Source organism: Triticum aestivum, chromosome 4D (assembly GCF_018294505.1).
Source record: "Triticum aestivum cultivar Chinese Spring chromosome 4D, IWGSC CS RefSeq v2.1, whole genome shotgun sequence".
Classification (NCBI taxonomy): Eukaryota; Viridiplantae; Streptophyta; class Magnoliopsida; order Poales; family Poaceae; genus Triticum; species Triticum aestivum.
The window spans coordinates 369,270,781-369,277,059 of record NC_057805.1 but is presented as its reverse complement, the minus strand read 5'-3'; positions in this window follow the sequence as shown (position 1 = coordinate 369,277,059).

The following is a 6,279-nucleotide window of genomic DNA, read 5'->3' as shown; positions in this document are numbered from 1 at the left end:
TGTTGGGAATAATTTGCGGCTAATTTTACCTGGTCATACACCAAACTGACGGGGATCTCTTTCCCATCAGACCCCACAGGTCCGACCTCGGCCATGTGGTTTGGGTCAGCCTTGGTATATCGAGTCTTCACCATGGCCCAGGCTTCCCTTGCACCTTGTCGGCAGGCAGATATCTTCCATAATCGGAAGCGCCGCCGCGCTCCCTTGAGCATCTCTACGAGCTCCCCCATGCCTCCTGGCAGGGAGGCAGATGGCCACAAGGCCTGAGCAATGCCCTGCATCACCTGCCGAACTTGTTGGTGCAGTTGTGAGAGCTCTGGCAGAAGATCACTCGCAGACCCGGGCATCTCCTCTCCGGGACGACCCGTCAGCATACCTACAGATATAATTCTGTTAGCCAGTTTCTTCGCCGAACTCCATAAAAGTTCGTTCAAGCACTTACTAAAAATGCCGCGTTGAAGCTCCTTATTCTCCTTTACGGAGTCAGCTAGCTGGGCCCGAACATCTTTTAGTTCAACACCCAGTCGGGTATTGGCATCTTGGAGATCGTTTTTCTCCCGCCTAACCCGCGTAAGCACACGCTCGCCAACCTCTAGTTGTCGTTGAGCATGTTGCTCATCCCCTCGTACGACCTTCGGATTCACTCTGAGATCATCTGCAGAATCTATTGTTAGATTTGCATGCATGCCGAATACTAACTGGTATATGTCATTCTTTTCGATAGGAACAAGTGTTACCAGATGGGGCCTTCTTGGACTCCTTCATTGCGGCAACTGTGACCCGTAGCTAGGCTTTGCACTCCTCCAGCTCTTGAGACAACTGGGTATTCTTCTCCGTAAGAACCTACGCAAATAATGATCCTTAAATCAGTTGTGCCAAGTGTTTCAAGTCTCAGGGGCTACTGATATACATAATTATCAGATTTTCTTACCAGTATATCCTTTACATACTGGTCCGTGGCTCTGGCAAGACCATTTTGAGCAGCTCGGATGTACGCGTCTCCTGAGTTGAAGGCATCGAACGCCTCTTCAGAGAAACCAGGGTCGCGGAGTACGGCCCGGCGACGCTTGTGATTCATGGCACTCTCCACTTCGGAATTCGTAGCGGACAGCCTATCCGCATCCTCTGTAGGAGGAACATCCGGTGTTGTCCCCACGTTAGCATCTGCCTCTAAGTCCGGCTCTGGAGCCCGGCTGGTGGAGGCGTGGCCGGCAGGCTCTCCGGATACGGTCTGGCGAGCGTTTTTTCCTGCCAGGAACCATAGACGTTATTATATTTTAAAGACGACAACCACGGAGCAGGGTTCTTTTTCATACCTCTATGACGGAGTCTCAGTCCTGACCGCCTTCCTTTTAAGCCTACCCGGCTTCGGTGCCCCTTGTTGGTGAGTCATCGCGGGTTCGGCATGGCGTCCCGAAGGCCTTCCCTGTAAGACACCATATGTGTGCGGTGGGTGAAGTGCAAAAAAGGGATCCTTCTCGGAAGTTGGAACTCCGGTTTTACTTACATGCGATGGAGGGAGCAGTCCAGGATAATCGGCTATGATGGCCACGAAGGCACCGTCGCACCTTAACTGATAGAACGTCCTGTCGATAAGCTCCACAAATATGTCCGGATCTTCTTCGAGTCCGGGGTCGAGGGCCCGGTCAGGGTCCTCTGGCTGTGGAGACGGGTTGTGGACCTCCCTGACAGCTTTTCGCAGTTCCTGCTATGAAATAGCAAGGTATATATTTATGATGAAGAATGCAGGAAGGTCTGGATTAAAAAGTAGCAGCTCACCCAGTTTGGGGGGTTGTACATGGAGAATCCATCCCGTGCCTTTAATGCAGATGAACTCCTCTTCCTCTCCTTTATATAAATCAGACAGTATTTTCGCTAGAGCAGCGGCGGAGTCCGGACCTTTACGGCCGCAGCGGGTGGCATTGTCTTCTCCATTGAAGTGCAACATGGGTTGTCCCCGATATTGAAGTGGTTGCACCCCCCGCAATATACATATTGACATAACCTCGATTATTGTCAGCCCTGATTTGGCCAGCGTTTTTATCCGGCCCATCAGGCAAAGGACCTCTCTGTTATCTTCCTCCTGGGGGCTCCGAGGGCGCCAGCTGCGGCGTTTCTTCAAAGGGGCGTTATTAAACTCAGGAAGGCCCATCCGAATAGGGTCCGGAAGGGGGACGTCCTCCATATAAAACCACTCCGAAGGCCAGTCTTCGGGTGTCTTCTTCGGAGTACCGGACAGGTATCCGGTCCCGGCGATGCGCCATATTTCGGCTCCGCCCACTTGATATATTGACCCCTCCTGTGTATGGGGTACGAGGCAGAATAGCCTCTTCCATAGCTCGAAATGAGCTTCGCAGCCCAGAAACAGCTCGCAAAAGGCGACATAGCCAGCGATGTGTAATATGGAGGCGGGAGTAAAGTTATGCAGCTGGAGGCCATAGAACTCCAGGAGCCCGCGAAGGAACGGATGGATTGGAAATCCGAGTCCCCTTAATAAGTAAGGGACAAGGCATACCCGCTCCCCCATGGATGGGTTGGGAAAGCTCTCCGCTTGCTCCCCGCCATTGTAAGTGGCTAGTCCGGCTCGGACGGGGACCATATACGCAGGAGGGAGAAACCCCTGGGTCTGTAACTCTACTAATTGGCTGTGGGGGACGGAACACTTCTCCCAATTACCTGGCTTAGTGCTACATGAGCGAGAGGAGGAGCCGCGATGGCCGGCCATGATGGGATGGACTTTTCCGGTGTGCTCCGATGGATACTCGCTGTGGGAGGATGGTGTGATCTGGATCTGAGGATCCCCGACTCTTTAAATAGACGATTTACTCACATGGTTAGGGTGGCAAATGTAAAAATGGCCCGACTTCTCGCATCCGCTCGACGCGTGGAAGATAGCCATTATTAGGCGCAGAAGCCGAGGAGTGCAACATTCATGGGAAGCCGGACACTACTCGACAGGTACTCAGGATTTGGAGAAGAACCCGCCTTGCAATGCCGAAGGCAATCTGCGCGCCGGACTCATCGTCATTGAAGCCTGGTTCGGGGGCTACTGAGGGAGTCCTGGATTAGGGGGTCCTCGGACAGCCGGACTATATACTTTGGCCGGACAGTTGGACTATGAGGATACAAGATTGAAGACTTCGTCTCGTGTTCGGGTGGGACTCTCCTTTGCGTGGAAGGCAAGCTTGGCAATTCGGATATGTAGATCTCCTCCCTTGTAACCGACTCTGTGTAACCCTAGCCCCCTCCGGTGTCTATATAAACCGGAGGGTTTAGTCCGTAGGACAAGAACAATCATAATCATAGGCTAGATTCTAGGGTTTAGCCTCTACGATCTCGTGGTAGATCAACTCTTGTAATACTCATATCATCAAGATCAAACAAGCAGGAAGTAGGGTATTACCTCCATCGAGAGGGCCCGAACCTGGGTAAACATTGTGTCCCCCGCCTCTTGTTACCATCCGCCTTAGACGCACAGTTCGGGACCCCCTACCCGAGATCCGCCGGTTTTGACACCGACACCGGCCCACTCTATGGCGCGCCCTAGGGGAGTCCTACTCCCACCGCGAGTAGGATTCCCCCCTTCCAAGTAGGAGTAGGAGAGGAAGGAAGGAGGAGAGAGCGAAGAAGGAAAGGGGGGCCGGCCCCCCTCCCAATTCGGATTGGGCTTGGAGGGGGGGCGCCCCCTCCTAGGCCGCCTCCTCCTCTCTCCCACTAAGGCCCAATAAGTCCCATACACTCCCCGGGGGGTTCCGGTAACCCCCCCGGTACTCCGTAAATGCCCGAACTCATCCGAAACCATTCCGATGTCCAAACATAGTCATCCAATATATCGATCTTTATGTCTCTACCATTTCGAGACTCCTCGTCATGTCCATGATCACATCCGGGACTACGAACAACCTTCGGTACATCAAAACACATAAACTCATAATACCGATCGTCACAGAATGTTAAGCGTGCGGACCCTACGGGTTCGAGAACTATGTAGACATGACCGATACTCATCTCCGGTCAATAACCAATAGCGGAACCTGGATGCTCATATTGGTTCCTACATATTCTACGAAGATATTTATCGGTCAAACCGCATAACAACATACGTTGTTCCCTTTGTCATCGGTATGTTACTTACTCGAGATTCGATCGTCGGTATCTTAATACCTAGTTAAATCTCGTTACCGGAAAGTCTCTTTACTCGTTCCGTAATGCAACAGCCCGCAACTAACTCATTAGTCATGTTGCTTGCAAGGCTTATAGTGATGTGCATTACCGAGAGGGCCCAGAGATACCTCTCTGATACTCGGAGTGACAAATCCTAATCTCTATCTATGCCAACTCAACAAACACCATCGGAGACACCTGTAGAGCATCTTTATAATCACCCAGTTACGTTGTGACGTTTGATAGCACACTAAGTGTTCCTCCGGTATTCGGGAGTTGCATAATCTCATAGTCATAGGAACATGTATAAGTTATGAAGAAAGCAATAGCAACAAACTAAACGATCATTGTGCTAAGCTAACAGATGGGTCAAGTCAATCACATCATTCTCTAATGATGTGATCCTGTTTATCAAATGACAACTCTTTGTCCATGGCTAGGAAACTTAACCATCTTTGCCTAACGAGCTAGTCAAGTAGAGGCATACTAGTGACACTCTGTTTGTCTATGTATTCACACATGTACTAAGTTTCCGGTTAATACAATTCTAGCATGAATAATAAACATCATCATGATATAAGGAAATATAAATAACAACTTTATTATTGCCTCTAGGGCATATTTCCTTCAGTCTCCCACTTGCACTAGAGTCAATAATCTAGATTACATTGTAATGATTCTAACACCCATGGAGTCTTGGTGCTGATCATGTTTTGCTCGTGAGAGAGGCTTAGTCAACGGGTCTGCAACATTCAGATCCATATGTGCTTTGCAAATCTCTATGTCTCCCTCCTTGACTTGGTCATGGATGGAATTGAAGTGTCTCTTGATGTGCTTGGTTCTCTTGTGAAATCTGGATTCCTTTGCCAAGGCAATTGCACCAGTATTGTCACAAAATATTTTCCTTGGACCCGATGCACTAGGTATGACACCTAGATCGGATATGAACTCCTTCATCAAGACTCCTTCATTTGCTGCTTCTGAAGCAGCTACGTACTCCGCTTCACATGTAGATCCCGCCACGACGCTCTGCTTGGAACTGCACCAACTGACAGCTCCCCCATTTAATAAAAATGTGTATCCGTTTTGTGACTTAGAGTCATCCGGATTAGTGTCAAAGCTTGCATCGACGTAATCATTTACGACGAGCTCTTTGTCACCTCCATAAACGAGAAACATATCCTTAGTCCTTTTCAGGTATTTCAGGATGTTCTTGACCACTGTCCAGTGATCCACTCCTGGATTACTTTGGTACCTCCCTGCTAAACTAATAGCAAGGCACACATCAGGTCTGGTACACAACATTGCATACATGATAGAACCTATGGCTGAAGCATAGGTGTAACACCCCGGATGTAACTTTCCATATTTGTAACTCCAACTCTTGCCATTTTCGGCTATGTGTTATGTTATTCCCTTCGTGGTCGGGTTTTTGTTTTTCGTTTTGCATTTTGTTCATGTCATGCATCTCATATCATGTCATCATGTGCATTGCATTTGCATACGTGTTCGTCTCATGCATCCGAGCATTTTCCCCGTTGTCCGTTTTGCAATCCGGCACTCCCACCTCCTCCGGCGCACCCCTTTTCGTTTCTTTTCGTGAGCGGGTGCTAAACGTTCTCGGAATGGACCGAGGCTTTTCAAGTGGCCTTGGTATACCACCGGTAGACCACCGGTCAAGTTTCGTTCCATTTGGAGGTCGTTTGGTACTCCAACGGTTAACCGGGTAACCGCAGATGCCTTCTGCGTGTTGCAGCAAAAACCCCTCTCTAAACATCCCAAAACCCCTCTATCTCACCTCCATGCTCTCGGTCGTTCGATCATGATCGTGTGGGCAAAAACCGTGCTCCATTTGGAGTCTCCTAGCTCCCTCTAGCTATATATATGTGCCTCCCTCGTCCAAATCACAGTCCAAAACCCTAAAAATCGCCCTCCGGCGCCGCCGGACGTGTTCGTACCACGCCGGACGAAGCCGCCGCCGCCCCGCAGCCACTCCGCGCCCGCCACGTGTCCCGCGCCGCCCACCTCCGCCGCCGGCCCGCCAGGCCCGCGCGGGGCCCGCGCGAGCCCGCGGGAACTTGCCGCCGCCCGACCGCCCGCCGCCTCACCGCCTTC